Source organism: Chenopodium album, chromosome 15, assembly GCF_948465745.1.
Source record: "Chenopodium album chromosome 15, dcCheAlbu1.1, whole genome shotgun sequence".
In the NCBI taxonomy this organism is placed as follows: domain Eukaryota; kingdom Viridiplantae; phylum Streptophyta; class Magnoliopsida; order Caryophyllales; family Amaranthaceae; genus Chenopodium; species Chenopodium album.
Window position 1 is genome coordinate 52893600 of NC_137848.1, and position 12067 is coordinate 52905666.

The 12067-nt window shown below is 33.6% G+C and overlaps 1 pseudogene across 1 annotated transcript; it reads left to right on the top strand.

Moving 5' to 3' along the window:
* Window positions 1–818: 818 nt before the first annotated feature.
* Window positions 819–8559, top strand: LOC145582592 (3'-5' exonuclease-like; annotated as a pseudogene). The gene is made up of 6 exons (XR_014099909.1): window positions 819–1280; window positions 1463–1642; window positions 6298–6427; window positions 6515–6676; window positions 7772–7882; window positions 7960–8559. The product of XR_014099909.1 is annotated as a 3'-5' exonuclease-like (transcript).
* The last annotated feature ends 3508 nt before the right edge of the window (window positions 8560–12067 follow it).

The following is a 12067-nucleotide window of genomic DNA, read 5'->3' on the forward strand; positions in this document are numbered from 1 at the left end:
GGTGTCGATGGAAGGTAAACACGGTGAAGATGATGAAAATGGTGGTGTTAGTGGAAGGTGGGTAAAGACTGGGGAAGGAAGGAGGAGGGTGGAATTTGAAAACGAAGTTACCATCTAATAACTCACCAATGCAAGCGTTGTCTAATAAAGTATGATACGTACTCCCACCGTCCCTATTTGTTTGCCTCATACACAAAATATGATTTTTACTAAACCAAAAAATTGCAAATGGTTGGGTGTATATTGGTTTTTTTTCACTTTTATGAGTGTATGCAAGTAAGTTTAGCGGTGAGGGCATGTTACTATATCAAGAAAGGGGCAATCCTTAACGAACATCTCAAAAATTTGATGGGACAAACAAATAAGGACATACAGAATAGTTAATAAACAATAGTCAACAGTGCATTTGTCACCCATCATAGTCAATAGTTGAGGATAATACTTCATGAAATTACGATTACTATACCACTAAAGTAACGATGTAAGTTGATCAAAAAGACCAACGGAAACGGTCTCTTAATTATTTTTTTTGGGAACCTTTTATATACACCCGAGTGTGCATAAAAGTAGGTGCACCTATAGTTTTTTTTTTTTTTTTTGCTTATTTGATATAAGTTTGCTCATTTTAATAACAAATGAGCAAAAAAAAAAAAAACAAAAAAACTCGTATCAAATAAATAGTGTAGAATACACTTGAGTGTACCTTACACCCGGTATATATAACAATTTCTAATTTGTTGGGTGTTCCCTCTTAAATGACACTATCACAGTATCACAACTATTCACATTTCTTATCGAAGAAGAGAAATTGTAAAAAAGTGTAAAAACCAAAGTTCAATCCAACTGAAAGTCTCTCAATTTAAAATTACAACTCTTAAACGTTTAAAAAGTTTCAAACATTCCGCCAAAAATGAAGAATTTCCCAGAAAAACCCCATTTTTCATCATCATCAACAACAGAAACAACAATCACAACAACAACTGAATTTCAAACAGTTGTTGATGATTGGGATAAACCCTTTTCAAACGAAGAATTGGAAGCCATTGAAGCAGCTTTTGAAGCTGCAACATCAACAATTTCTGCAACCCCTTCATCTTCCTTCAAAACCCCGCGTAGCAGTTCTTCAGTTAAGGATGACGATGACCCTAATACCCGACCCACGACCCGCCGTCGATTGCCGGGCTCCATTTCTTGCTCAAATGGTGAATTGGGTTCATCTCCGAATTCGGGTTCTTTTGCGCTAACTCCGTGTTCAAGAAATTGGGCCTTCCACCACCAAGGTAAAACTCATTGGATTGTTTTGAAAATTGGGGTTTGTTTGATTTTATAAATTTGGTTAATTTTGTGTTATTGCCTGGAATTTGGGATTTTGATGGATTGTTTTTAGAATATTGGTATTGTGATTTGTGGGGATATTTTGTTGTAGATGTGATGAATTGAATTTTGTAACTTTGTTTGTTAGGCAGTGTAAAAATGAAGTATCCTGCACTGAATTTTTGTGGCCGCATTGTGTATTCCCGGACGACGGAGGAGGTAGAGGAAGCTACATTGGAGATTTTAAAGTTTTTGGAGGCTAGGAAATGCAAAACAGGCAGGGCTGTTCTTGGCCTCGACATTGAATGGAAACCTAGCTTTGATCGAGGTTGGTTTACGTGGTTTTCTATTCGTGCTTTAGTGTTTCATTTGTAAGATTTCCAAGCTCATATCTATTTGAGCCTCTTGCTTGTTTGCCATGATAAACATGATCACGCACTACAACTTTGTTCTTGGGACTGTTATTTGACTTTGGATTCTAATGGACTAACTAAAATGATCATTATAAACTCTGTGTACTTCTTAACAATGGTGAAGTAGCTCATGATTATGGTGTTCCACAGCTAGGTTTTAAAGAGCTTTAATATTACCATGAGAATAAGATTGTATTTATAACCCTTATCCATCTTGTGTTGGAGCCTATCTAGAGGTCTCAAGGAATGTTGTTGTTGATGTTATTATATCAGTGCTTGTGTAGTTTAGGCTTAGGCACCCGATCTATCATTGCTGGAAACCTTTTAGCATGTTACTTATAAATATGTGATTTAAGCTGTTACTATCAGTTTGAGGCAAGACCTATACTTCTTACCCTCTGATTGTTTGTGGCATTGTTCATGCTTGTAATTTCTAATTGGAGGTATCAAGTAGTGACTGTTAGCTTTTAATTACCCTTAGTTCAAACTACGATAGACTTTGATAGTTGTGACTTGACGAAATGCTTCTGAACGTAGGCTTTGCAGTTATGCCATTAGCCTTTAACAGGACAATAGGTTTGTACCTTCTGGCTTTATCTATGGATGGAAAGTTCCCTACACAAACTAGGATGATTGAATCCTGACCCTTTGGGCATAGTTATTCCAGATTGGTAATTGTTTAAGATACCTTTGAATCATTGATTCATTGACATTAGTTGAGAAGGTTTAATGTGCACTAGGCGATGGATTTACAGGGCTTAGGTGTGAAGCGCAGTTCTTAAAGTTGTGTAAAAAACAGATTGCATACATGGAATTAATGCAGCCTGTACTTCTCATTGTGCCATTTAGTGTCCAAAAGCGACTTGCCGAGATCTTCATAAGTGCTTGGTTTCAGTGCTCTGTCAAGCCATTTCAGACACTGGTTTGAGGTGCTTATCTGACAAGCAATATTCACTTGTAAAAAGCTTGCCTTTGACTTAGATAGATAGATATATATTTCATTTTTGTTTGATCTTGTACATTAGACGTTATTAGGGATGTAAGGCGATTTGGACAATGGAACCATGTTGAAAGTGCATGGTTTGAAGAAAGGGTTTTATTTACCCTAGCGAGTAGTTTGATGACATCATAACAGTAGCCTTTAACGACGTGTTTTATGACAGCTTTTGCTTTGAGGATCATTCTCTCGAACTTGTTAATATTCCCATTTCCATTGTGGCTTGTAACCATGGGCATATTTTATCTTTGTTGCTTACTTGGAACTCCCCCACGTTGTGTAAGTTATCTTTGATCTTAGTCAGGTCTGTAATTTGACGAGATTATGCTTACTTTGGTTCAAAAGCTTAATGCGTCTTACATCAACTAACCATCAAATTATGCCTGAAAAGCTGAAATGATTGGAGATGCTGTTCTATTTGTTCTTCATCCTAGGACATCTCTAAGTATGGAACTAACTATATCCAAATTATTAACATTGGGTTTTTTCCTTAAACTTAGCAGTTAATGCCAAGCTTCTTGAGGTCCTCAATTGACTAATTTTTTGACATTTGGCTTTAGACCCCAAATCTCGTGTTTGGCAGTAGCATAACTTATTATGGGTGGTCTTACATGTAAGCATTAAACTTTTTTTCTTCTGAGATTACTAAAGACAACCTTTTACGATATCTTCTTGGTCATGCACTATACGGAATTAGTCTTTGGGGGGTTGGAGTATTGAATTTCTTACAGTATTATTTTCATGTGGGCAACGTGACCATGTCCCACCAAATTATGGACTTTGCAGTAGAGACTGGGTTACCATTGTGATTGTGTTCAGTGCACAACGTCCTTGCCAGTGACCTTGATATTCATGATACCCTCTTGTGAGAGTGTGAGATCATAATCTCTAAAGGGTGACCTTTGATATGTTTTCTTTGACAACCCATATGTTGTGGTTAGATTGAAAACCTTTTGAACTTTAATGGTGTTCTTCTTATTCCCTTGAACTTGGCATCATCACAAAATGCTGCTAGTGCCAAGCCCCTAAGAAGGTATGATCATTCTGATATCTCTTTTGTATCAGTAGTGTCATCCATTTGGAGGGATTCTAGCCTTTGGTTTGACAACTGTGATAGAGTTAGCTATGTTCCCCTGAATACTTGAAACTATGCAATGGCTCATATTGTGAATTTGAATAGTATGTATGGTCATAAGGCCCCTTATGTCACATATTTGGCACTTCATTATAGCTTTTCAGTTTTCCAAACTGATAAATTGTGAGTCACAACTCACAAGGGACTGTTACATAATAGCATATAAGATCGATGCAGGACTGTTACCAAATTGGCCAATGTTATTGCATCAATCTTGACCTATGGTTTTATTCCCTCCATTGATGTTTTTTCCAAAATTATTGGGTGGAGTATATCTTTCTGTTCATCACCTTATTAATTAAATTTAGTGTGCAGTTTATTGGTTTTTATCATCTTTTATGTTATCATGCTATCTATACTATAATTTTTAGTGTGCATTTTGTTGATTTTTATTGTGTCTTTTGTTATTTGCCCCCCACCACATTCTAAGCCTCAAGCCCCATCGGCCAATCCCACCTTTGTCCTTTCATTTGGAAACCCAAAAACCGTTATTAAATCCTTAAAAGCTGCATATTTCAGCAAGCATGAGCAAATTTGAGATATCAAATCAGGGGAATAAATGGTATTTGCAGACATTAATTTCTGATAGAGTAGTGTGATCCTGAAAGATCATGGTTAAGGGATTGATGGTGGTTGAGCTTTTTATCTAAAGTTAAATGGTGGAACTGTGGAATCCAACTGCTAAAAGACCACCACAAAAATATCCAAATAGACTAACCTGATCACTGCAATACAGCCCTAGAAAGAGATGAAGGTTGGTTGGTTTCTCTGTGGCAATAGGGAGCAATGGATCATCAACGAAGTCAGTTAGAGACAAAGATGGTGTTTGGTTGAAGAAGGATAAGGGAGCAGATGATGAACATGGAATTTGTGCGAGAGAGAGAGTGAGAGAGTTTGTCAGATGCTTTTTTTTTTTTTTTTTGGGTAATTGAACCAATTATGTAACCTGAATTCCCTTTCTTGAATCTTTTCTTCTCTATTTCCTGTACCGAGGTAGGTGACTTAAGAAAAATAATTGTGAGGGTGCATTGGTGCAAAGTCATGAGCTAAGAGATGAATTTGATGCCTTTGGCCTTCAAATATGGCTCACGGGGTCCCTTAAAAAGCATAGGAAGCACCTTATTGCCTAACCTAGATGAGTCCAAAAAACTTTTTTGGAGGCTCAGAAGGCAAACACGTTTTCGGATCATTTTTGGACCTAATGTCATAACTAGATAAACTCAAGTAATGGTGGGGGCATCTTGGGCTAGCAAAAGGTTGTTTAAAACCACATACACACTATTTATTACATAAAGGCCTAAGGTGACCTAACATAAATGACAGTTGGCTTATCTATAACTAGCTAAATTAATGGTTAAGAGCCAAAGTGAATGATTTCAACAACCTAAAGCTAGTTTGGAACAATAATAGTCTATCAATAGGATTTTAAAGTATCAAGAATGAGTTTGGTTCAGTGATATGACTATTTAGAAAATTCGTTACGATAGTAGTAAAGAGTTTTATTACTTTATTCAATGATATAAATAATGAAAATTGTGCTCCGACGAACATTTTGTAAGAAAATGACCACCCTTTTCTTACCATTCTTATATTGAAATTACTACTTATAACAAGATGAAAATTGTTGTAACAAGGTACGATAAGGCCATGGTAGGCAATCTAAGACATATTTATGAAGGATCCAAAGTCGTGGGCTAAGATATGAATTAGATGGAATCAACCACTAAATAGGCCTCACGGGGTCCCTTCAGATGCGCCTCAATGTGTCTAACCTTGCTTGTTCGAAATTGTCCTTTGAGGCAAAATTAAAGGTTATACATGAAATTGAACCTTCAAAGATTTTCAAACCCTAGTTCATGAATTTATGTTATGATGGGGATGCTTCTTGTGGTCACAAATGGTTGTTTGGAAACATGTACTCGACTACTCCTAGTCAGTCACTCAGTGTCTCAGTCCCATCTTGAGGCGGCCTATATAAATGATGGAAGACATGTCTTATAACATTCTAAATTGATAGTTAAGAGCCAAATTTGATGGTTCAAACCACCCAAGTGGCTTGCTGGGGTCTAAGGGAAACACCTCTTCCTCTTTCCATTCTGGCCGGAAAAGTTGAAAAAAAATCAAAATTGAAGGTTATAATTCATGTTTTTAGACCAATTTCAGGAACTTTTTCAAAAGTTGAAGTGGATGTGGACTTGTGGAGGGTATCTCACGGGGTGATAAAAGTTGGTTTGGAACCATAACAGGCTTATCAATAGGGTTTACAAAGTATCGAGAATGAATTTGATTCAATGATATGACAATTTTGAAAATATGTTGCAGCGGTAGTCAAGGGTTTGTCTCAATGATATTAATGATGAAAAATGTGCACCAACAAACGTTTTACAAGTAAATTACAACCTTTTCTAACCATTCTTACATTGAAATTTGTGCTACAGGTATTCCACAGGGAAAAGCTGCAGTCATGCAAATATGCGGGGATATGCATCATTGTTATGTATTGCATATAATTCATTCTGGATTCCCTGGTAGTCTGCATCTCTCCTTGAAGATTCTACATATATCAAGGTTGTGAGTTTTATAATTTTGTGCTTCTAAATTGTATCTCTTGTGAACCTCTTCTGTAACAGTGAATTAATTTTGTACTATTTACAGGTTGGAGTTGGTATTGACAATGATGCTGTCAAAGTCTTTCATGACCATAATGTGTCAATAAAATCATTGGAAGATCTATCCAGTCTGGCCAATCAAAAGCTTGGTGGTGTACCTAAGCAGTGGAGTTTGTCTTCACTGGTCGAAACATTTACTTGCAAACAAGTACATAATTGGAACCTCTTGATTTACTAATTATTGGTTATTGCCTCTCTTGAAGCTCTCTTTAATGCCGATGGTGTCTTTAACTTTCATTCTTTGATTGCCTTTTTTATATGCTCCAATTTCTTCTTCCTGTTTTATGTTCACCTGAAACTTTGCTCATCAGTTTCTTTCTTAATTCTCACTATCTGTGTTTCATTTTTTTTATTTATTTATTTGTATGATTATTCTAAGATAGATGATTGTCATAAATTTAAGACATGATGCAGCACCTTGCATTTTCTCATGGAGAATTTTATTATAGACATTGTAGATATACCCAGATTTGGGCTTGTTGCCCAGACCCTGTCAGTTATGGGAACTTAGCTACTTTTCTTCATATACTTACATTTTTTTCCTTATTTCAGTTTGTTATAATTTGAATTGTACTGAATTTCTTGAGTCATGAACCTCAGTTTTTCATTGTACGATTACAACAATTTTCGTTTATTGTGAGAATCACATCTGAAAAAGTATTTTTGTGGAACTTCATTCGTAACAGATTCTGCTGTTAGCCATGTTATGTGCCTTGTCTCTTCCTTAATAAGCCTTAGAAATGAAATCCGGTGAAGATTATTCTGTGTCATGAGTAACTTATTAAAGGATCATTATGATACAAAGTTTTTGCAAACTCGTCAATGTGATGCTTAGTGTATAAAATATGAATGAGGGGGTTGCCAATCCTAATTTTTTTGAAGGCTATGTCCCATTCTAATTTCAATATTAAGTTTCCTTATGAAGCCTAAATTTGCCAGTTGTGAGTCCATGTTTCTTTGTGATTTCTTGATATCTAATCTGAAGTTTAAAAGCTGCCTCAATTGCCTTTTCCCATCTGTGCTATGAAATGTTTAAACAATTGATTTACATATGGATTTAGTTCTGTGTTTGTATTCCACTGTGGTATTTGTCACCTCAGAAAACTGCTTCCACTCTGACCATCAATTTTTTTGTGTGTTATGACTGTGGCTCTTACTGTCCCCATTACTCTTTTGGCTGTGTTATGTGCTCTTTTAATAGTAAAGATTTTGTAATTAAAGATTATTGTATATTTGTATGCAGCTCTTGAAGCCTAAGAAGATTAGACTAGGAAATTGGGAAGCTGATCCGCTTTCAAAGGCCCAGTTACGTTATGCAGCAACTGATGCATTTGCTTCTTGGTACCTCTATGAGGTAAGTAAAAGTCAGTTTGTTTCTCTTGTTTTGGCACTTGAAAGTTAATCATCTTACTACGTTCCCCCTCGCATAAGGTGCTGGAGACGTTCTCAGATTTACCAGAGAATCAGAAGGAGAACTAAATTCTGGAATTATAACTTGTGACTGATCACAGACTGTTGGAAGTGAGCAGGTTCTCTGTTCAAGCCTAAGATGCTCACCCAGGTCTTTTCCGAGCTTGCTCTAGACCAACATTAATTTTTTTTTTGGTTAACCACTAACCCAATTTTGAAGCCAGCAGAGATGAAAAGGCGAAATTTTAACTTCGAGGTTGGGAGGTTTGAGCTCCCACACACCCACACAATTCCCATATTTATCAGTATCATTTAACCTACAGTCTGAATCTTGTTAAGAATGTATCAATTGGTCGTGAAATAACTGTAACGAACGAACAATTACTATCAGATCACCAGGGAGCGACTCGCTCCCTCAGAAGGGAATTGTAAAACACATCCCATGTTTGCATCAACAACTTACTTTGTTTTAATTCAATGTATGTTATAATGTGTTATCCTTAAATTAAATGTGCCTTTGATAGTTCTTATGATTATATTAAATTTTCTGACTCAGGATTTCATCCCCTGAATTCTGAGGTAATGTACCATGTTATGCTACTGTATAATCATAAGGAGCTCCATAACATTTTTCTATTTAATTCTATATTCTTTTTTTTTTTTTTTTTTTTCCAATGCTGCCATTTTCAATGTGAAAGTGATTGCAGAGTTGGCACTGTTGTTTGCCACTCTGCATGTGAGTGGGGCCATTTTCTTCTTGTCAATGTGATTTTAATGGTCTTTACTTTCTCTCTCTACCCCTTTAGATGTAGGGTAGTGTCCCATGTGATTAAGGACAAGAATTTTTCTCACTTTTTATCTGTGAATTGAAGAAGAATATGACAGTTATATTGAGATAATAACAGTTTGTAAAGTTTCTGAAAAATCTCTAAATTTCTGTGATATAGAGGTGAAAGTAGCTATTACTAGTATCATTATTTGAGGAATTATTTATCCTATTTTTCAGCTTCCATTTTTGGCAATTTTTTGGTAGAAATCTTCAAGACACAAGTACGGGTAAGAAGTTGATGGTACTTATAACTTATGTTATTATGTACTAGTGTCACTGTATGGAGGAGTATGGACTACAATTATGAGTGTTGTCACAGGTAACAAATTTTATTTGACATCTATTACTTGCAAATAATTTAAACACGTATGTTACGTGGTTAATAATAGTCTTAATATCTAACACAGGGGACCATGTATATTTTATACGTCTTAATAATATTGAACTACTACGTTTCTTACCATCTATAGAGAAGCTAAGCTTATAGGAATGGCCTTTAAAATTTACACTAATGTGATCAATGAGGGATAGAGACTACGAGGTTAGTGCCTGAATTGCTTTGAATCAAACATTTGAATGTCTTGGTTATTAATATGAAACATTTTCTTGGAAGTTTGGTTGATTCTACATTGATGCTTATTCTGGACTATCTATCATATAATTTTGGTAATATTGAAAGACTATTAAATCATAAAAATGAAGGAATTTTATTGATCTTATCTTATTGTCTGATCTGACCAAACTTTGACCTTAAGTTTATAGGAAAAAATATATCAAATGTGATCTTGTTAGATTCGTAATAACGTGTATTTTATTAATATGTAATTTTCATAATTTTTTTCATTACGAAATTAATGATATCTGGGGATAAAAAATTGCACATAAAAGATGATCTGATTTAAACTTATTTTTTCTAATCTGATCCAAACTTATTTTTTTTTAAAATAAGTAAAAATAAGGTCAACTGCGTTATTGACACTATTTCAACTTCAAAAAAATTCATTGGACCATGAAAAAAGGGTTATTAATGATTGTTATGAAAAAGGGTTCCTTCTACACCTATGTTTATTTCCACTTTATAGTTAATTTTTTTTCTTTCGACTCATTTGGAGCTCCTTAGGTACGTGGTACACAGAAGTGTATAATACTAGAATGATTTTTTTATTTTATTAATTTTTTTACCTTAACTTTAGTAGGAAGAGTGTGAATGAGAAGTAACAATTAATTATTTGGGTGTCTAAATCTTTTAGATAGGAAGAAAAATGATTTCACATTAACTATCAATAAATTGTGTTATTTGTCCTACTCTTTAATAGTTGAAAATTTATTTAATAGTATATTAATTACCAAAAAATAGGTTAAATTGTCTTCATCAATTACAGCATAGTGTATCACTTGTCATTTTCTTCTTCAATTACTAATTAAATTTGTAATTCATTCATTATTAATGAATAAAATTGATTTTAATACGTTTAGATTTATTTATGAATCATTGTGATTGTATGTATTCAAATTTATGTACGGAAAACAAAATATCAAACTAAGTTATATGGATCGAACTTGGTCTTTGTAAATTATGGAGTACTCGGTATGTTTTTTTATTCCCTTCTTTCTCTCAGATAAATATTAAAACCTCAAAATAACTATACATTATAGACAATATTTAGTATTAGTATATTCAAATTAAATTTCTATTTATTGGGTTGTAATTTAGCACTCAAGATACGGTCAATTGGTTATCTAAACTTAACAATACTTGAGGAAATCTTATTAGAACTTAAATGCACTCATTTCTTTTCTGAACTTGAAGTACCTTAGTTTTTAGTTATTGATTTATGTTAATTATTAAGGGCATGTTCTGTTCAACTTAATTTCAATTCAGTTCAATTTAGTTTAGTTCCTAATTTTCTTTTTTCATAAACAATTCATTTCAATTGAGTTCAGCTCCAATCAATTGTTTTCATTAAATCGGAACAGGCTCTTATACTTTTACCCCAACTTCACCCATTGTGAGGCTATTAGTGTTCTTTAATAATTCGTCTCTCTTATCAAAAATTAATCACAACTAGTAGTCAAGTACTTACATTATTCTATGAATTTTTGCTAGTGTGCAAATTTATAATGAGTGAGAAGATCTTTGTGGATAGTATAATGTATTGTAAGTATCCTAGCACCATTAATAACATGAGGAACAATGGTGCTAGTTATATATGGAGTACTATGTATATGAATTTTCTTTTTCAAAGTTACTAAGACGAGTATTCAACAATCAATTTAAAATAACACATAAAATTAAATTTCAAGTAATATCATTTAAAAACTTTTTAGAAGGACAACTAATTCCTTGAGAATTGGGTTAAAATAAATATATACACTTCCTAAAAAAAAAAAAAAAAAAAAGATATACACTAATTATGTGACATTTTGAACCTTTTATTAAAATAAATTAAAAAGGTATACATGAATAAATAAGTAATAAATTAAATAAATAATACTCGTATTTAACAGTAATAATAATAATAATAATATACCGTCTTAATAATAATAATAATAATAATAATATACCGTCTTAATAATAATGCCGACAATTTTGTTTTGATTGGGAGAGAGGAGGGGGGGGGGGGGGGGGCGCTGAGAAGAAAGTTCCATTGACATAAGAGCATCAATTGTAAGCCAAAGTGCTTACAAATCATGCTTTTATATTGATAATGACATTCTTTAACACCAAACTTTATTATATGTCAAAAGATTAAAAAATATTCCGTCAAAAAAATAAAATTAAAAAATAAATACACCAACTTTAGTCCATTCTCAATTTCTCATGTTTACAGCAACATACATACAAGATACAACATACTATTGGAAATTAGGTCCCTCTCAATAAAACATTTGATTAATCTAATCATCAGCCAAAAAAAAAAAAATTGTTTATGCATAAATCTACATCAAATTACGCCATTTTGAAAAGGTGAACATCAAATTAAGCTACCCCCTCATTCTATAACGAATTTTAAGATTATTAAAGTAAGGAGGTCATACAAATAACACCTAAATTAAATAATTAATAAGAATTCAACACCAATTAACTAGTAATTAGTGTACTTATTAACTAGTAATAACACCAATTATTAAACTTTAACCGAACAATTTTCGACATGCAAATCGAGACATTAGATGTTTAAAAGGGGTATTAAAGTCTTTTCCTTAATTATTTTAACTTAATGAAATACTTTTTAACGGTGTTAGTCACGGTTGGGAAAAAAGCTAAACCATGGGTGTACCGATGGGAAGGCAAAAATT